This window comes from Bombus vosnesenskii, unplaced genomic scaffold, assembly GCF_011952255.1.
Source record: "Bombus vosnesenskii isolate JDL3184/JDL3185 unplaced genomic scaffold, Bvos_JDL3184-5_v1.1 scf7180000015266, whole genome shotgun sequence".
Taxonomy (NCBI): Eukaryota; Metazoa; Arthropoda; class Insecta; order Hymenoptera; family Apidae; genus Bombus; species Bombus vosnesenskii.
The window spans coordinates 1-24,635 of record NW_022883911.1 but is presented as its reverse complement, the minus strand read 5'-3'; the positions used below and the strand labels follow the sequence as shown (position 1 = coordinate 24,635).

The 24,635-nt window shown below is 37.6% G+C and overlaps 1 pseudogene; it reads right to left on the bottom strand.

Moving 5' to 3' along the window:
* Positions 1-2,133: 2,133 nt before the first annotated feature.
* Positions 2,134-20,022, bottom strand: LOC117241101 (annotated as a pseudogene).
* Positions 20,023-24,635: the final 4,613 nt, after the last annotated feature.

The window sequence follows — 24,635 nt, the reverse complement described above, 5'->3', positions numbered from 1 at the left end:
AATATGTATTGGCCCTGTGTAATTTCAAGATTAAAAATATAAAAGAATTCATTCCTGATTACGATATCGTACGTGATTTACAAAATCATCGACCGTCAAGGGTTAAATGAGAATTCTCTCGTCCAGAATTATTTTCCAGACGATCGAATTATTATCCATTGTATCACGAGGATCGAACTAACTTGTAGCCTTGAACAATTATGTACAGTTGAATCTCTAGCGTAGGAATATTTCAAAGAATCTCAAGTTTTGAGGAACGATAGCTGATACTTGCAACGAACAATAGTATGTCTTTTTAATCGGTAACTGAAAGCAGGGGCTAGTCTCATAAGTACGCGAATGATTCTAACGATCGAATGATTCTAGTTGCTAGAATCATTGTTTAAAGGTGGTATAACGGAGATTGTGCGCTTAAGACAAACAGGTCGGAGGATCGAAAGGAACGAGATTGGAAATATTCGCGTCTCTTCACGAATCAGAATTTTACTATTTCTAATTGAACACGTGACGGAGTTTCGATCTGTTTCAAGTAACATTTAAACCTGAGTGTTACGTCGGGCGACTCTCTGCCTGGCCCAGGTCACACACCGCGGGCCAGACGGACGCCAGATGTCCGCTCTTCCGTACGGCGTACCCTCAATAGTCTTAAGCATCCATCATAAACCCGAGTCACTTGCCTGCTAAGGTCCTTCAAACAAACATCTGTTTCCGAGGAATTTCTCGAGACTATTGTCTACCACGGCTTAACTAAGGAAAGTTGGTTTTTCGCACGTACGCTGCAACTGTCCTCCCACTAACCACTTTCTCTCGAGGGCGGTTGAGACCCTTCGTTTAACCAATTAGAAACGAAGCCTATTCCCTCACTCTCCTAAATAACATCGGCACCAACAAATCCGATGGTCCCGCGCGCTAGACACACCCATCCTTAGCTTTCCTCCGACACATCATCGTCTCCCAAGACAGTACTGATTTTACATCCTTCAAACGGTCAACATCCTTCGAGCGGGTAGACACACCCGCAGATCAATCACTCATTCATCTCGTACATACGCACCAGTGTAACTATCCTCGTTATAAGTTGTGGAATAAACGGTGAAATATAACTTACTACTGTGTCATATTCCTATCAACCACCTCTGTTATCCTAACCGAAACAGGGGAACGACTACTTCGCGGCGTCGATTCAACGAATCGTAGCGAGAATTTACGCCTCTCGCTGACGCGTTTTCCTCGCGACCGCGTCTCTCTGCGAACGGTCGTAACATACAGGGTGGTTGGTAACTGGTGATACAAGCGGAAAGCGGGTGTCGTACGCGAAAAAAGAAGTCGAAAATATATGTCGGGTTATGGTTAGAATTTTGTAACAACTCTTCACGTGAATTAGCCATTGTTTCACAAAGCCGAGATTATATTTACACGTATATACAGGACTATCACAAAGCTTAACAAATAATAAGTCTAATGAATAATAAGTTTAACGAATGATAAAATTAGTGAATAATAAATTGTATGAATAATAAGTTTAATGAACACTATTAACAATGTCTTTGGGTTCAAACGAATCCACAGTCAACGGGATAACTCTTCACTAAACGTAAACTAATCTTAGGCGCAAAATACGATTGTTGAAAATGCTCGATGTATCACTCTCCAAAGCAATCACACGAATGCCAGCCTGGTGGAATTTTTCTCGCTGTACGATTGCATTTGTTTTCTATACCCGTTTGGAAGCGTCGAGAAGGTTCCAAACGCCGTTGCTAGGCAGTTCCTGCCTGAAGTTTGATTATTAATACAACGTATGTCCTATTGTATCGACACCTCCGAGGCAACATCACACGTGGCTAGGCCCGACATATAGAATAGAATTTTTTTTTAATTTTTCCGAGCGAAAATTCAAAGTCGATTTTCTCGAAAACAAAACCTCAAACGAAAAATTTTTATTCTATATCTTCGACTTCTTTTTTCGCGTAGAATCACCCCCTTTCCGCTTGTACCATCAGTTACCAACCACCCTGTATATCTTTTCGTATATGATTATAAATTTCTCTGGTGTCTTAGTTTTTTCTAAAATAATATTGTAATCATTGCTGAGAATTTACAAGTAAAAAGTTCTAGCTGTGTAGTTTGTTCGATTGATGTTGGAAAGGTTAACTTACCAATAAATGATGAGCATGATAGTGATACGACCAAGTCGTGGCAGCTTGAAGAGATGTAGGACAGTGTATTGATTATGCGATTGATCCTTCTCATTTATCGCCTTGCAACTTTTCTCAAATTCGTCGAATATTTCTTGCTTCACCTCTTTACCGTTCACTTTAGCGAAGTTTTTCAGCATCTCGATCGCTTTGTCCACCCTGCCACTGGTTATGTACCAACTACGGAAGTATATGAAATACGCAAACGTTATAAAAGCCTGTAAGAAATTTTCAAAATCATCACTTTCACCAACCTTTTGTATCGACAAACTTTTTGTGCAAATTTGAATAGAGCTGTCTAGTTACGCATCAATCATTTATTTTGCACAGCTAAAAATGTGATGGCTTATCGAGAGAAAGATGTTGACCTTGAGATGTTTTATTATGTTTTATTTACGAGACAGAGGAATCGATGTAATAACCGATCCCAAGATAGTATGTATTGCTGGATAAAATATTACCCAATTTAATTCAGCTATAATTTTGGAATTTTTATGGTCCGGTCTCAAAGGACTTTTGATGTTTTAAGAGAAACTTTAACGTAAAAGAAATTTCTTATATTTCTTTGAGGATTATTTTTAAAGAATTTTCCGATGATACGAAGATACAAAAATAATCCAAAGGACGAGGTGAGATTAAATGTCTACTATACTATCGTATACTAATTTACTTACGAAATTTCTTTGTATTATATTTTTATAATGAAAAAGAAATTGGAATTAAACTACCGTGCACTTTCAGGAACAATCCATGGTCCTACAAACGCAACCACCATAGGACACGCGGTGACCATGCTGAGGATCCTCCAATTTGAGATCCAATATGCGATCCAAGGCAAAAGACTCGAGGCTGCCGCGAAATAAAGTCCAAACGACATGTTCGCTACCAGAGTTCGATATTTCGGACCGACATATTCGATCACTGAAAGAATAATTCGTGATATCGTTATTGTATTACATCGTTATAGAAATCTTCCCAAATGTTTCGTCAATTTCGTTTCTTCATTTGATATAATAATATTGTTTCCTTGTTTCCTTTAGGTTTGTCCTTTCTTCGTTTTTTACCAATCTAATTTCAAATATTCAGACTTATTTGTAGATTTTATAAATCATTAACATCGACAATGTAAGATCGTTTTGAATTAAAAAGAATTTTAAAAGGAACACTGCTTTCATCTCAATATCGAACGGAGAGTGCCTCAGTAATCGTGGTATAACCGAAGATTATTCTCCATAGGGAAATAGGTCACTCGAAAGATACAATTTCATACCAGAAAAGTATACAGAATTAAGTATCCTGTCGTTTAAAATAAAATATCTTAAAGTATCCCTAGACACATGTAATTTTAATACCAAACTAGATATACAATTACACAACAAATTTCAAATTACGAGATATAATTCCAAAATATAAAGTTTCAGTAAAATCATTTACCATTAAATATCTTAAAATTGATATCGTAAAATTCGAATAAAAATTTGACTTAAGAAAAAACAAACCGAAATAGGGCAATAAACATTTATTCAAACACGTCATAAATAGTTAATCGTTACGTAAAACGGGACCGATACCGGTGCCTCATTATTAGGTCATAAATTATAGTTTTCCTATTCTCAACAGCTTTTTCTCTCTTATAATTTTCTCGATGACTCACCGATAATGAAAAGCACGTTGAAGCAGTTATCGAACGAGGTACCGACGACTAATCTCGCCAGACAGAAGCTCCAGAAGCTGTTGCAAAACGCAGTGCCGACAGACGCGATGAAACCAACCGCGTTACACGCAACCAACGCTGGAATTCTGTCACAATGGTCGGCTATGTAACCGAATATTAAGCCTCCAAGAATGCTGCCGACGAAGAAGGCCGATTGTGCTGCTGAGCCGAGGAATAACGTGGTCGCATACTCATTCCAGCTGAAACAGAAAAGGGGGATGCTTTATGATTGCGGCTAGTTATGAAAAAACACCGCGTGGTTAGAAAATCGATAGAAGGTGAAGAGAATAAGGAAGACGACGAAAGGACGAGTAATAAATTCCGTAGTTTTCTAATATCATCAGAATTGAAAACCCGAGTCGTAGGTTAGTTAATTGTAGTCTTTTGGTAATATTTTTAGTAATAAAATAGTAGAGGTAGTTTGCATAATTCTTGGATATGATTAGAGAATTTGTCATAGTGGAAGGAATATAAATTTGTTAAGTAGAAGATAGTATCTCCCGATTTAAGTAGGACTTTTTTAGTAATAAAATAGCAGAAATAGAAATTAGAAATGTAGTATCGGGAAGAAGGGCCTAGGAAACGTCGAGCTAACTACAGACAATGTCGCGAGAGCCGAGACGCTGTCGGTTCCATCAATGCATTACCGGGTCCTTCAGGTAAATAGCTTTGCCGAAAAGACCTACGTGACCCTGGCTAGGAGCGTCTGTAGAACACGTGTGCGGTGGGCCCAGCAATAGACAATAGAGTGCTACAACGGCCAGAGAGGCAGTCGAGAAGCAGAGTGCGAGTTGAGCGAACACGGAGTGTGAGTCGGCGTGCGACGATATCGTAGTCTGTCCTTTTGTTATCGAATATCACTCATTAAAATACATCAAACTTTAAACTCTACCATCATCACTTATCACTTACTCTAAGAATCCACAAGTTACTACATATTTTGGGGGGCTCCAGCCGGGATTTAGAGTGCCAAGTGACAAGTGAAGAATTTAAGTGACGGTTTATTCGTGAAGGTGATATTTGAAACAATGGCTGATACAGGAGAAGCAGTATTGACCGACGAGCAGGTGGCTCAGATGCGAACATCTGAGTTAATAGACGAATTGAGAAGACGACGGCTGAGACTAGCGGGCAGAAAACGCGAGCTGGTAGAGCGATTGCTTGCTGCGTTACGCGTAGAACGGGAGCATGGTGCACGAGGAGACTACCCGGAGGATGACGACGTTGATTCAGAAGAAGACGACGACGACGATGAGATTAGCGTGGTTGGGGACCGTTTGGACGTTAACGGCCCAGGAAATCGCAATCTCAATAGGCAAGACGACAGAGTTCGGGTAACTCCAGTGTTAAGACGACCGAGGCAAGACGAGCCTAGGTGCATGCTGCTAACGTTCAGAGACGTAGAGGACTCGCTAGAGAAATTCAGCGGGGACGGTCTGCCGAGTGTAAGTCGATGGATCGAGAACTTCGAGGATATGGCGAAATTGTGTGGGTGGTCAGACATCCACATGGTAGCTTTCGCTAAGAAACTGCTCACGGGCTCTGCTCAATCCGTCGTAAAGCGAGAACGATGCACGAAGTCCTGGACAAAGCTGAAGGAGGCGTTAAAAGATGAGTTCGAAGACGCCGTGACTGACCAACAGATACACCAGGAGTTGGCAAATAGAATGAAGAGACCAGACGAGAGTCTGCGACAGTATATGAACTGTATGCGTGAGATTGCGGGACAGAGAACAGTCGATATACCGTCGCAAGTCAGGTATATCGTTCAAGGCATTCCCGACGAGCCTGCGAACAAGGCTATGTTGTATGGAGCCAAGACTATGCAACAACTAAAAGAACGGTTGAAGCAGTATGAAGAGATGAGGGAGGACATGAAGGCGAAGACAAAGTTTGGGGGACACAAGGAGGATAAAGGAAAACGATCGGAAGTGCGAAGCCGGCCGAGGTCAACAGCGAGTGATAATAGAAGATGTTTCAATTGTGGCAGAGCGGATCACTTAAGTGCTAAGTGTCCGGAGAAAGGAAAAGGTATGAAGTGTTTCAAATGCAACGAGTTTGGACATGTGGCGGCGAATTGTACAGCGCGACAAGTGAAGACTTACGTAATCTCAAGACCGGAGAGGAAAAAGTACTTGAAGGACGTGTCGATAGATGGCTGCAGGTTTGTCTCGTTAGTGGATACAGGTAGTGACCTTACGTTCATACGATCGGATGAGTATGCGAGGTTAGGATCACCACCTCTGGGAAACTGCAAACTTAGGTTTGATGGTTTTGGTTCCGCTGGCAATAGTACCTGGGGCGAGTTTACAAGGGTAATGACGGTCGACGGGTACGACTTTACTGTCACCCTGCATGTTGTCTCGAATAAGGTAATGACAAGACACAGTCTACTCTTAGGTACCGATTTTTTAGACCAGGTAGAGTTGCGAGTCAAACGGGGCGAGGTGACATTTTTACGACTCGACGATCAGACCGACGGTCACGAGGACGCGCCGGATGTACTGAGGGTAAACGCGATAGAACAATTCGACGAGATCGACTTGTCGCATGTACGAGAACCTCATTACCGTGAAGCCATTCGGGATATTATTAAAGGGTATAGGCCGGAGAAGAAGAGAGACGTCGGAATAACCGCAAAGATAGTTCTGAAAAGCGACAAACCGGTAGCGCGAAGACCGCGAAGACTGGCGCCGTCGGAAAGAAAGGAAGTAGATGATCTGATGGAAGCGTGGACAAACGAGGGTGTCATCAAACCGTCAGACTCGGAGTATGCGAGTCCGATAGTGGTAGTCCGAAAGAAAGATGGCTCTATCAGGGTTTGCGTCGATTTTCGTGAGCTTAACGAACTCATTGAGTGTCCACATTTTCCGTTGCCGTTAATTGAAGACGTTTTAGATGCGTTGCAAGGCGTCCAGCTTTTTACGACGATAGATCTAAAAAATGGGTTTTTCCACGTAAGTCTAGACAAGGATAGCCAGAATTATACCTCTTTTGTTACGCCCACAGGGCAATACGAATTTCTGAAGTTGCCGTTTGGTCTGAAAATTTCCCCTATTGTCTTCCAAAAGTACATATCGATGATTTACGAAGAACTGATGGATAAGGGTATTGTCATCGTATACATGGACGATATCATTGTCCTTGCAAAGAATTTAGAGGAGGCATGGGAACGCTTGCAAATGGTCGTAGAATTAACTGGGCAGTATGGGCTGGTCATAAATTGGAAAAAATGTCGTTTTATGCAGAGGGAAATCGAGTATTTGGGACACATAGTCTCGGGAAACACCATAAAGCCGTCCGCTCATAAAACCAAGGCCGTTGCAAACTTTCCCAAGCCAACGTCGGTTAGAAAAGTCCAGAGTTTCTTGGGACTTACAGGATATTTCCGAAAATTCATTAGAGGTTACGCGAAGATTGCCAAACCCTTAACCGATCTGTTGAAAAAGGAGATAGACTTCAGGTTCAGGGTATATCTGTTAGGTGTGCCGTTCACTATTGTTACGGATTGTCAAGCATTCGCCATGACGATGAGAAAGAAAGACTTGTGCGTGCGTGTGGCTAGATGGGCCTTGTTACTAGGCGAGTATCAGGTGTGTCATCGGCCGGGGAAAAGTATGCAGCATGTAGATGCTCTGAGTAGAAACCTCCTGCCGAGCACTATGTATGTGACGGAGAGTGAAGACGGGCTGATTGCACGGTTGAGAAGGGCACAGAACAAGGACATTGAAGTCCGCAGGATTTTGGACGCCGCAACGTGCAGTCAGGCCGATGGGTATGGAATAAGAAACAATATTTTGTATAAGGAGTGTAAGGACGATGTGCTAATAGTAGTACCGAAGGCGATGCGGACTCAAGTAGTCAAGCAAGCGGCTATTTTGGGGAATCCACGGCGAATCATCTCCGATCGGGGAGCAGCGTTCACGTCCAACGCTTTCCGAGAGTATTGCGAAGGAGAAAACATAAAGCATTCATTAATCACGACGGGGGCGCCGAGGGGGAACGGGCAGGTAGAGAGGGTAAACAGGACTCTCATACCATTACTAACTAAACTGACTGCCCCTAAACTCGATGACTGGTATAAACATGTCGACCAGGTTCAGAAATACTTGAATTCCACCGTAAACAGAAGCACAGGGAAGACTCCTTTCCAGCTACTGGTCGGGGTCGAAATGCAAGTCAGGGAAGAGGCGAAGATTAGAAAGCTGATTGACGAAGAGTGGGCCGCGAGGTTCGAAGAACAACGTCGCGAGCTACGTGAGGACGCGAAGAGGAAGATCGCCGCAACTCAAGAGGAGAATCGTCGAAGTTACAATAAAAGAAGAAAGAGCGCGAAGCAGTATCAAAGGGGGGACCTTGTCGCCATAAAGAGAACACAGTTCGGCGCAGGGTTAAAACTCGGGGGCAGATTTTTAGGTCCGTACCGGGTCGCGCGAGCCATGCGGAATGACCGCTACACTGTGGAGAAAGTAGGGGAGCATGAGGGGCCCGCGCGCACCTCGACGACTGCAGATTTCATGAAGCCTTGGGTCCTGAACGCCGAAGATGACGCATCCGACGATAGCGAGAATGGACATAACATCTGAGGGCAGATGTTACTGCAGGATGGCCGAGTGTAGTATCGGGAAGAAGGGCCTAGGAAACGTCGAGCTAACTACAGACAATGTCGCGAGAGCCGAGGCGCTGTCGGTTCCATCAATGCATTACCGGGTCCTTCAGGTAAATAGCTTTGCCGAAAAGACCTACGTGACCCTGGCTACGAGCGTCTGTAGAACACGTGTGCGGTGGGCCCAGCAATAGACAATAGAGTGCTACAACGGCCAGAGAGGCAGTCGAGAAGCAGAATGCGAGTTGAGCGGACACGGAGTGTGAGTCGGCGTGCGACGATATCGTAGTCTGTCCTTTTGTTATCGAATATCACTCATTAAAATACATCAAACTTTAAACTCTACCATCATCACTTATCACTTACTCTAAGAATCCACAAGTTACTACAGAAATAATAATAATAACAATAAATATTCGATAAAAATGTCTTGAGTCGTAAGAAGTTACCAAGCGCGTATTTATACGTTCAATTCGAAATATGTCTATTGTACAGTTGTAACTTTCACTTTTCGATTTATGCGATATTATATAAACGGATTCATGTTCGTGATTTAAAACGCCGAGACGTACAAATAATTAAGGATGACAAGGTTAATTTTATGTTCCGTTATAAACGAGCTCTGTTAAGATGCAAACAGCATAACAAGTAATTACACCTACGTCTAAGTTCGTGCAACCAACAAGGACTTCTTTTATAATGACTGCATTATATGCTATCGTCAGCATAGAACGACGGTTCCAACAGTTTTAATTTAAATAAAAATTTGTTAATCGGTGTCGAAAGTTTGAAGTTACTTTATATAAAGAATATAGTTTTCTCTTGTGATTTTACCTCGACAGCTATGGATTTGTATGGTATCATCGTGTGATCAAAGGTCCATCCATATTGGCATGGTTATTGGCCAGGATGGGTCTGCCTCTCTGATACCACTCTCCAATATGTCGGTATAGTTCACATTGTACATGTTACATCGCGAAAACGAAGTCGCACCTTCCGCCAGCAATTCCTCACTCGACGCTGGAGGGATCGATAGTGCAATCCTACATAAAACAAGAATACGTTACATTAACGATGATGAAATTTGCAAGAAGTATTTTTAAGAATACTAATTTTCCTTTGATTTTCTTATCTTTTTTTAAATAACCAAGGAACAATGACAGCAAATGGTAGAGAGAGGGAGAGAAATTGGAAAACTAAGATGAAAATTCTACTCAAAAGTGCATAGTTTTTAATCCTAATCTTAAATTAGTCCAATTCCTTGAAACTTAATTCGAATCCTGTTTAAATAAAAAATGTGACAAAAGTAATATACATAACAATATAAAAATCTATAATAATTTCTCTAATAAAGAATAACGACGATATCAGTAACAGTAATAACACATTATCTTTAATAGTGTTTACATTTTCGCATTTTTAAATTTTCTGTAAAAATAAAATTCGCATAAAAATCCGCGGCCTATTTATTATTTATAAATCTGCTTTTTCAAAAAAAAAAAAAATCTAAAATGGGAAAGGTGAAAAAATAAAACAACAGGAAAACAAAAGCACAAAATATAAAAGAGGAAAAGAGACAATGACCGTAAAAATAGGAACAAAGGCAAGAGCTGGAAGGACGATCGTCCCGTATCTGTTGCACTCCGAGGCATTCGAATTGTGTTGGGATTTAATTACCGATCGCTGCACGTATCGGTGAGTCTATTTCCAGACAAATAAACGGTACGCGGGGAGATTCGAGAAATTATGCGAAACGAAAAAGAATTTCCTAGCCGATCAGTTCGCGGAACACGTGAACGTCTAGAATCTGCCGGAGGTCGTCGACCAAACTGGTTTCCGGCGGGCCCCCGGAACGCTAAGAAGTCGTCGATCTACAAAGCGATAGTTTCGCCTTGGCCAGGGTGATTCAATGGAAAACAAGCGTAACGAACGATTTTCCTCGTTGACGCATCGTAGAAAACCAGATCTCGCATGCGTCGTCAAGAATGGTAACACGATTCGTTGGAATCGTGCCATCCAGACTTCCTATCCTTTCACCGGTAATTCCTTACGTTCTTGAAATAGAACACGTGACAAAGACGTTGATAATAGTATAACTATGTAATCGCGATTTCCAACTATTTTTATCTCGTCGCAAACTGGTTACAGGTATCTCCCCCACTCCCGTACGACACGATATTTACATATGCATTTACATATACAACGCGATACCTGGGTTTTCCTGATTCAATAAACACAGTTGTTTCGTGCAAGTTATCAGATATTATATTGTGGTTTTAAAGAAACAAATTGTCGCGATGCGATACGTTATCACAGCTGAGAAAATGGAAATCTCCGTGCAAGTGGAAGATTCTGTCGTCGAGAATATTTATTGCGACCTGCATGGAAAACAAACAGGCTTTCGAGAAGCCTGGTTTAAACTACGTGCACGTGACTTGAACAGATATGTACATATGCATATAAATTGTCTCCTATAGAAGGTGGTTAATTCTAGACATCGAAAGGAACGTCTTTAATGAAAACATGTATTGATTTGTTATACGATCAACATGATTATTGACCATTTCGATCTGCCCGAACTGAAAATGTCTATCGCGTAACAGGGTAAATTCGAACATAAAGAAACTATGTAGGATCGTTCGTTACGTATAACTCAATAATTCAAATAAGACAAATTGCACATAAAGTGTCACTTACTTTTGTTTGTCTGTGAGGTTCCATCGTTCGAGTTCCGGAACGGTACACCAGTGTTCAGCTGGCAATAGCGTGATGAAGAACTGCGTGAAGTAGAGGAACGCGTAGACGAAGGTGAAGGAGAATGATGAAAAGGAACCATTGGTAGCGGCTGGCCTCGCCAACGTACGGTAGTATGTCGTCGAAGGTTTTGATCTTCGGACGTTCGCCCTCCTCGGCTTTTACGGACTCCACCATGACTGTCATTATCTCGATATCTGCGAATCAACGATCCTCGATCACCTACTTAACTCGAATTACACGTTACGAGGAAACTAAGTTCAAGGTGAATGGGGTCTTATTAGGTCGTCGAATAAATTCGTGTTGCAATGCGTTCATACCTTTTTATGTGTTTTAGGAATACAGATCGATAAACGATCAAGGTGATCGATCTTATGATATACAGTGGCTCACGGAAGTACTCGAACACTTTCATATCACGAAACGTTCTATAATTTCGTTAGCACTCTAACGAGATACGATTATCGAGATTATAATAGTAAAATTTGGAATCAATCTGAGATTGTATATTTGTTACGCCATGCGGCTTGCCATAGATCATATTCTTAACTGTCGGTCGCGGCACTATAATGTCGCAGACGGATCGTCGCGGCTGCCCGGCAAAACAAACATTGTAGTGGCAAGCGCATGGTTCATTAAGCAGGGCGACCTCCAGAAACGTCGATTCGTGGCCGTTATTTTATCTGGCGTAAAAGAATGTGGCGTGATCCGAAGGTAGTGGGGGTCGCCTTCCAGAAAGAATCAGAACGTTTCGAGAAGCCAAACAGTCCACACATATCTTATATCGCGCATTACGTAGTCACATTTCTTTTTGTTGTTCCATTTATATCTTTCTAGTTAATAAGTTGTTGCAATAAACATTAATTTAGTTGTGTTAATTCTGTGAAATTTCATTGAACTACCCTTATTATCATAATCGAAATAAGGGAATCGATCAGTTCGTGGCGTCGATTGTTTAATCGTAACGAGAACTTACAAATCTCGTTGACGTGATATCTCGCGATCGCGTCTCTCCGCGAATGATCGAAACAATATTGAAGATATATATACATGAGACAATGTATATATATTTCGCAAATATATATGTTAAATGAAAAATTAATATGTATATAACACATGATGATGATTTTACTACGTACATCGTGGCTTATTATTCTTATTAATTTAGCGAATAATCGACTGCTCAAATACTCTGGTAATTTTTATATATAAAATAACAATAATATATGTTTCCAATAAATATATGAAATTTCTATATACACGTTTAGATCTGTTTCAAATTTTCTCAATGTAATTACGACGATCGTGTCTCACTTCAGTGTCAATGAAATCTCAAAGTGTCTCGTATAAAAATCACCAAAGGTTTGTTTAAGTGCCCGAGTACTTTCACGTGAGCGACTGTTGTTTTAGTAGCAAGTTCTCTTATGTCTATTTCTTCGTTACATTTAGCCGGATAATTTCTCATGTTTATCAACGTGTTATGATGTTTCTCTTATTAAGCGGAGAAATCTCTTCTTCGCTAAATTTTCTTAAACGGGTTCAAGGTGAGGTGAACCACATTGTTGAAATCAAGATGAAGAAGATGAAATCTAAAGTCTAGATGAAAGGTAGTAGATGTTTGTATTGTCTAGATATATTGCCATGCTACTTTTTGACACGATATAATCTTAGGTAAAGGCTAATTCAAGGTGATACAGAGTGTACTGGAAAAAATGATTTGAATTTGCTAGAGAGGAAGAGAAAAGGAAAGATCCTTGAACATTTTTGCAAGGTTATTGCAAAATGGAGGATACTATCGAAGGCTTATTGCTGTCACTTGTACGTTCTAACTGGAGTGTCCTTTAAATAATTTGCTTCTTATTAGATCCTTTTTGCAAATAGGAAGATAATATTTTTGGGACGTGAGAATTGTTAAATAAAAATGTAATGTAATCAGATGTAAATTGTCATTGGAATAGAAGAGTTTGTTTAGAAGAAATGATCATGAAATACACAAAATGTATCATGCGTAATGTGTAAATAATAATTAATTCCAAAGACAATTAATGAAAATTTTAAATAACAGAGCACCATACCTCCGGTTCCTGCTTATTTTGACACTGTGCAGAATGTCACACGATTGTTGCCTTTTTTTTTTTTAAAGATTATTCAGTTAAGAAACAAGCACCAATAAAAGAGCAATTATAGTTAATTATTAAAAAATCCAAGTAGGTATTACATAAATAAAATTATCAAGGAAGATATTTATCGTAAAGATTGTGTGCTTATGAAAGAAGTAAACGAAATTATTGTAGCGCCATAGTAATTTGTATGAATCTTTGAATCTTGTTTAAATAAAATTTTCGATAAAAATTTGATTCTATCAGTGAACGATTACTACAGTTAATTACTGGATAATTAAAACAAGTAAGTAAAATTATTGTTACAATAATCCCGACAAATTCGTGATATTATTCAACTAGAATCGTTAAGAAAAAATTCGACACCGTTAGCGAACGCCATTTTACTTTTACTTCACGAAGGCTAACGTTATAAACGTTGAATCAAGAGCAATCATTTTCAATATAAAATATACGCGCGAAAGCTTTTGCTCCCTTTGATAATTGAATCCTTAATTTGCCGCCAATTAAACTCTTTCCCAACCACCTTCGTCTTCTAAGAAACCTTTCATACCCCAAAGAGAAATCCCCTTTTGCACAAACTCGCTTTTTTTCAACCATCGTACAACACGATATGATATTTACACCGTGCAATTTACACGATTCAGATCTCAATCTTGCAAATCATTTCGAAAATAGATCGATGATTAAATCGATTATAAAATCGTTCCTGCAAGTTTTAATTGATTAATTATTTCTTTATTTGATGAAATATTATTTATTATTTAAATATCGTTAATTTACTAGCGTTCAATGAAATTTCTCGTAGAATTAAGTTCGTTTAAAATATTATTAATTTAATGACATTTTTTGTAAGATAATTGCGGTTAGATTTGATCTTTCACGAAATCTACGAGATGATCGCGTTCGATTAATCACCGATGTAGCGCATATGTAAAACATTTAAAACAGTCCATACATAGATGTTTCATAAGTGTAGATGGTTATTTATTACGGTTCTGTGTAATTAATGTTCGTTGCGATTACCACGAACTTAGATAAAAAAAAGAGTATTAATGACGAGAGAACCGGAAGTGACCAGTCCGTGACATAACTGTTATTTTCTAGGGGCTTGGTAACATTTGCATAAATTATTTCGCGTATACTGTAACGCACTTTACGTTACAACGGTATGTCGATGGACACGAGAAAAGAATTTTTCTACCACAAATTGAATGGCATTTTTGGCGATAATGATTGTGTGGAATGATGACTACTTTAATTGAGATTCTAATCGAGATTCAAGTGATAATGAAGTTTGTACTTTCCAATAGGATAAATTGAGAAAAATGTCTTCGAAAGAGAATATGCTATTTTTGAATACACCATTTTTTAATAAGTCTAACAAATTCTGGATCTTTTAATTCACAAGGTTGCAAATCTCCAAATTGTTCAGTCTGAATTTTCGAATCTTCTAATCTCACGATCTTCGAATTTTCTAATCTTCGAATCATTAAAAATCCTAATTTTCATAGAATTTTCAAGGAAGCTATAAAATAAAAATATAAAATATAAAATAAGAAAATTTGAAAAAGATACATAATGCGTTAGATCCAACACCATTTGCTCATAGTAAAAAAAAAGATACAAGAAATTGTATGCAAAATAGGTAAACGTATTATAGTAAGTATTAGTCAATTATAGCAGATTGCTATCATTAATCAGTAATTATCCGAGTCGTAGCTGCATCTGTATATACATGAAGTATACAACACTAAAAATACATTTTCCTTAACAAAAATACTGAATAAACACATTCCTACGTAGCAACTAGTCAGCTGTGATAAATTGTTCGCTTTGAACAACGATCGACTAAGTTAGCATTGATTTCCGGATTGTGCGTAAAGCGTGCAATAAAACGAACACGTGTTTATCCCTAACGTTAAGCCAGGACCACCTAAATTAATACGAATTTTCCCATCAGGTACCGTCCTTATTCTGACAAAAAAATGCAAGCGATATTTGTGCATGTAAATAATTTGCCTGTGTGTATATATAATAACTTATATGAAACAGTATTGCGATATTTCTCGTACATTGCTAGATATAATGATTTTAAATAATTCTGGCTCAAAAATTCGATTAAGAATTACATTGCAATTTCTAGAAAATTGTTACAACATTAAAAAAGCGAGATCCCTTAGAATATGGTATATCAAAAAAATCTTACAACCAATAATTTTACGATTAAAAAATGTAAGAAACCTCCCCAAAGTAATCGATCCGTGAAATTAATGAGAAACGTATGCTCCAGCAAAAGCTACGCGTGAATATTGAACACAGCTTCAAAACCGACCTTTCCCGATTGAAAACGCATAGCAGAATGGCAATAACTCGTCCACCGACGCACCAATGAAAATGGAGGCTCGTAACGATCGTCATAACTCGAGTGTCAAACGTTCTCGGTAACCGGTTACACAAAAGTGCGCACCTTGAACAACTATTACATCCCAGAACTAATTAATAAGAGCGATCATGGCTAGCATGGATACATATAGTTTGCATACGTGATTTTTCCCTGCGGGGCCAGTTTTCTCGCCTTCGAATCGATCAGGGAAAGCGATCGTGACCGCGATCGAGCCATTGAAATTCATTCGATGCACACGAGATACAGCATAGCGTTTTGATCTCGCGGAACTCGCACAAACTACAAAGTCAAACTTACAGACTCGTAACAATACAAAGTGGAACGATCGTTTGGTTTCACTTCCAACCGTAAGTCTTCCTATTGATTGGTGTTCTTCTTGGTCGTAAGGGAAAACGAAGAAAAGAAAGGAAAGAAATCTGTTATTAATATTGGAATACCATCGTGTTCGAGGAATTATCGTTCTATTTATTTATTTATAATGGCGTTATCGAATTAATTGTTTCTTAATATGATACATTAAAACACTTATTGTAGTCGATAGAAACAGAAATTTTATTTAAGATTGCAATCCCAATTATCTGATTTTCCTGACGGACAATTTATATGGATCGATTGGAATTCATATAACAAGAGTTCACCAATTTTCTTCGCTACTCATCATTTTTCGTTCGCGTGATACGAGCTCACGTTCAAGTGAGTGCTTCAAATCGGTAAAAGTTCGATTAATTAATCGAGTTCTACCATATTTAACGCGAATAAGCTTTTGCATAATAAGCAACGAATGAAATAAAAATTTGTTGTAATACACAATGAGTAAGTTAGATTAATTATCGCTTTATATGATAAAAGTCCATGGTCCAGCGACAACATTGGAATTATCTTTTTCTTATTCATCTTGGAATTTATGATTGTTTACGGCGTTCTTTTTTGCGACAAATTGAGCTTATGGAAGTAATTTCTCTTCTAGAAAAATTGAACGCTAACGCCGTGTGCCAGGATAATGTGCAAGAACTAATGTACAAAGAGTTAATCATTTTGGCTTCTGAAAGACTATATGAGTCACGGTTGTCCTATTCTTGTTGCTTAATTGCAGTGTTTGACCACCTGTTCTAGAATAGTGAGTTTACCTCTCACTGATCGGCACCGATTGGTATTTTGTAGTACAGTGCTTTGTTAGTCGATCGTGGCATTTAAACATACCAAGTTCATAGAGAAGAAGGCAGTTTTCTAAGTTTACGTTCTTTAGAAAAACATAATTTTATCATTAAAACGTCCGACCTTTTGATACCCATCTAAATATGTTATACATAGTCTCGATAAATATCACGATAATGGATAAGTATATATAGTCGCGTTTCTGTTCCAATAAAAGTGAACACTATCGATGAACACTAAGTGATGCTATCGAAAATACTTGTATATTTTTAGAAATTCCAAAAACAACAAATCCGATGTCAGTGATTTTGTCTGATTTGCTAGTTTCTAGCGTTAAGATTGAATACACAGCTGGCAAATTTTCTATTTCAAAGATCTATTTAACTTTGTGATTAAACAGCTTTCTACAAAGTTTTGCGGATTTGTTAGTTATCTTCGAAAGAATAAGCAAGCTTTAAAGGACTTTGATCTAGTAAGTTTATTCCTCTTCAACCTTATACTTAATCATCAAGTAACGCTATAATTAGAAAATCAACATAAATGGATTTATCATATTTCTTCTGTCTAACCTTCTTTAAAATAATTAGCTGTTAAATGAGCCAGAGTTCTAGGAAATCTCCGATGTTGTTGATCTTCAACGAGATACAGATATCTGACAGATACTATCAAAATTCTATAGACGTCTATCCTTCAACTCTCAGCATACCAATATTTATGCCATCATCGACGTTTCTTCACAAAGGGTCCTTAAAGAAATTTATGATTCTGTTACTCCTAAGTTACTTTGTACTGTTATATTTTTGTTATAATAGTGCCTACTAGAAATGTTTACCTAGTATATAAGTTTCACTATTATTACCATTCTATCGTATGTTGTACTCGGAGTTAGTCACAGTTTCTCAGAAACGTCTAACTTACTCTTAGTTATCCTGGCACAGACGCTGTGTTTCACTTACTGAAAAAATAAACAAAAGAAGCAAAATGATGTACGTAATATACTAAAACATTCTAAGATACCGTGGTAATTTTTCTATTTCTTGTGTAAATCATTTCAACTTGTTTTTTTAATGTTTTTATTCCTAATTGGTACACCGAAATGGATGTAGCAAATGTATATCACGGTATTATCCAAATAGCCTAATATCCGAACGTTCTATTATCCAAACACAATATTTCTTCGTAACGAATGCCCTTTTCCGTTTCAAATATGTACATACGTATGTCGTCAGTGTTCATACACAATGTACTCTTTCCTTGATTTGATTCATTGAATTGTGATTATACGAATTTGGTATGAAACTAGGAAGCGTTCTAACTATCGCAGGAAAATACGATGTAAACGAGAAAACTGGAAAGTGATGTAAGCGCAACAAAATTAGCAAAAATACGCGATATTGGAGAAGCCAGAATCACAGACATTAAAGGAAGAAAAACATAATTGAAAATTCTTCAAAGCACGTAGATTTCTCGGATGTTGGCAACGGTAGAAAAGCCGTAAGTATTCTGATATAATGAAATGTTTCACGTAGACGATAATAATGGCGATTTTATATAAATGAAAACAGCAGACGAAAAAGCTAATGAAAAGATATCTTCTCATGCCGAAGCACTCGTGGCACTCGTAGAAGAACTCCGATGATTCAAAGTACGATAAAGAACGTAACTCTGTGTAGTTATTTACGTTGAAAAAATTATCTGATTATGGATTCATAAATATTTAAAGAATCTGTCGATTACTCTTAAACTGTATTTGGATAAATGAAATTTCGTCTTCCTATTATTTCAGAAAAGAGAGGCTCTACTACATTGTCTGCAGTATGTTTCTAATAATTAGTAAAATATCTGAACTAAATAAATGTAGACGTGAAAGTCACTGCACATCAGTATATTAAGGGTCAATACAAATACACTGACTGTCACATCACGAAGACATTTTAAAGAACTAATAAGGACAAAATTGTTTATTTAACAAATCAAAATCTCGATCAATTAACGGACCACCATTATATCGTGATATTTAACGAAACTTCCAATCTTAAGAGCCATATATTATTATATTATAGCAGTGTTATAGCAGTCATTGGCTCGGATTTTAATTAAATTGGTCGTGAAAGTGAGAAGAAGTAAAGAGACCGAGTAATCACGAAGAAATGGTATGTATGTAACTTGATCGAAGCAAATACCAAACTTTTAGTTGTTATCTTCAACGAGGGAAATTTGGTCATCTAAGTAGGTTATCGACGCAAGTGTTAATGAAAGATAAAACACGATTGGAGCAATGAAAGGACTTCATTCTTTTTCCTTCTTCGCGAAATAGCAAATATACAGTAGCTCACGTGAAAATATCTGAATATTTGTGCAAACATTTTGTAAATATATCATGTGTATTATGTTCGCGATCAATGAATATCACAGTAGTTCCTATATGAGTTTTCAGATTGACTAAAAATTTGACTGACCTACAATAGTCATGTCTCATTCCGATACTAAAGAAATTTTTAAATATTTTATGTAACGCATACAATAAAGATACGTAAGTTATCTATGCTAAATGCTGAAATACTTATAGAAGTCCTTTATGGATATAGTAGATATTATGATATGTGTGTTAGGCGAAACATTTTGAAGTTTAATTATCACCGTAATGAGACACGGCTAAGATAACACAGGCACGGTTATATCGAACAAGTTTTTCCCGATATGCTTCATAATGTTTCGTGTAACAGATAACATACATTATGCACCAAAGCCTTTTACGACCAGCGTTCAAATACTTTCACGACGAACCACTGTACCAAAATTCAAGTCTCACGCGACACATCGATACGAATGATCGGTGCAAACAAACGTTTACCTTTTCCACGATCGTCCGAGAGCAACGCGAAACTTCACTCGGCGTATCACAAATCTCGTCGTGGTTTTGTTTCTAAAACGAGAAACTCTCTGCAGAAGTCACAGAAATAAAATGAAATCTAGCTTCTTCACTTTTGTCCGACTCGATAAGTCGATTTCGAACAAACTTTACTCTTTTCTTCTTCTTCTTCTTCTTCTTCTTCCGGATGTCTTTTCACTGTTTCAACAGGATAAAACGGAAATTGGAAAAATAACAAAAAAAAATCGCGGATCGCAACGACTCTCGTGATCCTGTGATCCAAATCCAGGACACGTGCTCGATCTCGATCGTCACAATGATCTTAGGTGCACGGATCCTCGATTTTTCGGACGCCGCGCTACATCGTCGTTTAAAAGGGGGCACGCACCGACTGTTCGCCGCGTGGACAATTAGCGGGGCTTTATAGCGTATGCAAACGAAAGCGGAGCCCCACCAGCGTCGTGTGTGCGGCTATTGGACGATGACTTTGGTTCCCGTGGATCGTTCCGTCGACAGCAACGCCGAAGTCGAAGACGTCACTGGAGAACTGCGGGGATTTTACGATTCCAAAGAGCCGCTTCTCCTGCTTCACCGCGACCGTTGGGTTTTCTCGTGACTCGTTTGCACGCTTTTTTCCCTTCTCGCTCTTCTCACTACCATCGCAATCTTCCTTCTCCCTCGTCGCTTTGTCGCGACACGTATACGCGACCGGAAAGCGAGAGACATAAACTGGTGACGCGCAGGTGAGTGTACCTGCCGAGAACGTTGCGACGTTGTTGCATGGTTTGATATGTTTCCTCTAACTGTGTTTGGTTAACTAACTTAATTCGCCTGTTGGTGACTCATGGAAATTTGAGTGATATTACGAGGTGCAGTTGCGGAGTATTTGGAGTGAGAATTTGTGAATTTCCTGTGTTTCACCATGTTACGTATGGTAATTTACAGTGTTGTTTGTATAGTATAGTACAGATTGGAAGAGATACAATAATAAGCAGACAGCTAGGCTGGTTAATTGATCAGGAATATTAATTGAGTATGAATTGTTTAGAAGGAAAAGAAAAAAGTATAATTCTAAGTTGCTTTGCTGCGTACATTGGGATTTATGATATACGAAAGATCGATTTCTTTCAGGTAGGAAAGAATGATTATAAAATAGAAATTATTACGTAATTTTTAGTATCGCAGGTTTACCGTGGTATTGAATTCGGCTAATGATATGTGAACTGGAAAAACAATGATCATGTGAATCAAATGTTGATTATCCATCCGTCGAAGCGTTAGTCAGATATCGTGTAACTGATAGTTCCTTGAGTGGTTTTCAAAGTCGAACGATGAAACAATTTGAAATAATCGTTCCATTATCGACGAAATGAACGAATTTATCTAATGGGGCTCGTTAATTTATTCGACTTTTAATATTAATTACTAATTGTTATAGAAATTGATTTAACAAATTTGATATAAATTGATTTACCATTAATTAATCGATGGTAGAAAAGAGACGTTGGAAAATGAGTAATATGTAGCTTTAGTTTTACAGATTTTACAAAATAAATGTTACTATTTAAGAAGAAATAAATTTGATGGGGTAAAAGCTATATGGAAATATACTAACGACTTAACGAATTTAAATTTAAAGGACTTTAGAAACAAAGAAACAGAGACAAACTTTAGTTCTCGATGATACTTGACACGTGAATTGATTAACAGCTTGTCTTGCGTGATTAAATTTAATAGGATTAATTGAAAAGTTCGTATACCGTGTGTGAATCATGATAAAGTTGGTTTCATCGTAATTCACACGGTACTCGCAATGATCATTCAATCGGCAATTTTATTGTTCCAACATCACATCATTTACTTATCTTCGACTTGTACAGTTCTCTGTGTTTTACGCAATTCTCTTTTTTATCCATCATTTTCTCGCATAGCACTCGAGTAAAAGCGAATCAACCGTTCAGTGAACCATACTTTGTTTCACTATGTTTCTTCACATGGTAAATGTTTTTTGATATCTTTTTCAAATTGAAATTCTACGGTTCTTCGGTTTGTTACATTGTGAACGAAAAAATCAACAGATATATAGAAGAATATCGAGGTTAATCGCATCGACATTTTCAAATTTTATAACACTCAATTTTAACTTTCTAATAATAACTTTCAAATTTTCAAATTGTCGAACTTCTAAATTTCCGAATTTCCAAATATTCCAGTTTCGATGCGCTCGAAGTTCCAAATCGTCGAAGTTCCAAATTTCCAAACTTCGATATCGCCGGAGTTCTAATTTTTTGACCTTCTATGTTTATCCGAGAGATAAAAAAATTATGATCGGATAGTGTCGATTATGCCAATCGAGGATTACAAATTTTCTATTCGTGCGACCTTCGACGCCGAAAATAAATGAGCGCGATATTTTCCGTTTTTATCTTCCTCGAGCCGCAGTTAATTAAATCAATTGTCACGAAAGAACACGGTAGTTTTTCTGATTCCCGAAACAAAATAGCCCCATTGATAGCTTCAGGCAAATTCGCTGAGTAATGAAATCTACTCGCGAAACACGGAGACGCAGGGACTTAACCGTCAAAGATATTTGCTTCAGAAACCCGACACCCTTGAAAAAGAAAAAAAAGAAGAGAATTACATGTTATATACGCGAGATGCAAGATCGCTCTTACGATCTTTCTTACGCAACGGAACAGTTTGAAAACGAAGTTTGAATTTCGCGCGTATTCCAGTAAAGGGTTCCTCCTTGAAAATTCGCCAAAAGAAATCGAACGTGAAAGATTTCGTGAACGCGAAAAGCTATTCAAATTATTCGTCGATTTAATTCTCGAAATTCGTTGATAAATATTAATTATATTTTATCGCAGTGGAAGATAGATTTCGTAATAGACGCGCGAAGAAAGACGTTTTATCGATATTTATAAGAATTATAAGTCATCGTCTTGCGTTGATCTAAGAGGAAATCTAAAACAGAGGTATCTTCCTGCGAGCGGTTTGAACAACGTTCATAAAACGTTCCTTTTCGTTGGTTACAACGATCTTCTGCAAATTCGAAGATTGTCTCGGTTGCTGCAGTATATGTTGTTTCTAAGATTTGTCGATAAAAGCGCTAAATCATCGGGATTACTTATAAGTAACATACCTGTATCATTCCGTTTGATAGGTCTGTTCAACGTGTGTCGCGAGATGTTATTATTACCATAAACAGATAACGATTTTTGCTGACATTTTTTCAAAATTACGTCATCTTGTAGAGCATAGAAAATGGGAACAATCGGTATATCGCGCTGATTGATCTTGTCATTTTTGTTCGTCTGTATCATAAATTAACGTTAGAAGGCATATAGTATCTTTCTTCTTTCGCCTTTTTTTCTTTTTCTTTTTTTTTTTAGGAAGGAGATTTCTCTTTTCTGTTGCAGGATAGTGCATAATTAATACTTTTAATAAATCCATTTTTATGCATACAATAGCTTTTGCCTGACTTTATAAAGACGTTATGAAAGTACGCACTGTGATTCTCACAGAAGACGTTCCTTTAATTACTCGATCGACAAGGTGATTATTAGCATGTTGTTATTCAGGGTCGTCAATTCTACGTTGCGAATATATAGGTATTTCTGATATCAATAACTCGTTATACTCGTTATGATTTGTATCCAATTTTCGTTTCATTATTTCCTCGTTATGTACAGTTTGTTTATAATTACTATGCATATCTACAGATTATCGTCTGTAATTGCTTGATATTGATTTCAAATTTTTATCGAAGTACAGTCATTCTTTATTTAATTTTGTAAATATTTATTATTTTGTAAATAAATAATTATTTTGTAAATATTTTAATCCAACTCGGAAGAAAAGTATTCTGTTCTGATGCTGCACGATGAATAAATTATTTCAGCAACTCTAGTGCGTTTTGTTATTTAACAAAATCCAAAAGGTGCACACGCCAAGATCATGGTAAGATACATCGTCGTTGATCGTTCTTATAAAATTTGCGTGCATGATAGCACCGATAACGTTGCGACATGACAACGCAACATGCCCGGGGATTCGTCTACATGTCGTACGTACACACATAGGACGACAACATTTGCATTCGTAATCGCAGCTATAAACGGTGCTTCACACATATCGCAAACTTCCTTATCAGCTCTTCTGAATAAAATCGAAGAGAAGATTTGATGATTCACGATAAATATAAAGTTTAAGTCGGAAGCTTGTCGTTGAAGAATTGAAACACGTAAAATACTGCTGTTTAATTTCGATATCATTTCTTTTTAATTATTACTGCCTCGACTATTTGGACAAGCTACAGATCATTAAGAAATAGACTTATACCGCTTCCAAAATAATTATGATTACGCGATTATGCTATTCCATTTATTAACGATGTTTCAATTGATTCAAACGAACGAATATTCTAAGAGTGAAATTATAATTCGTTTATAAATAAAAGTTTTACGTTAAAGTACACGTAAGTCTCTCGTTTTATCAATTTTTGTCGAAAAATATACTTACATCACTTTTAAAATAAACGCTTCAGTTAAAAGTGGAAAGAATTCTGTTAAATACGAAGATACGTGTAACTGAGGAAATTTTGTCGAAGTAAAATGTGCATATCTGTTAAAATGAATAATACTTTGATATTTTTGAAGTTACAATAATATACGAAAAGATTCCTAAAATCAAATAAAACAACAACTTTGGTGTGATGTTATTAAATCGAACACCGCGGGTATAAAGATAAGATTAGTTTTATGGATTTTATATAATATAAGCGTATTAATATTTTCAAAATATCCAAAA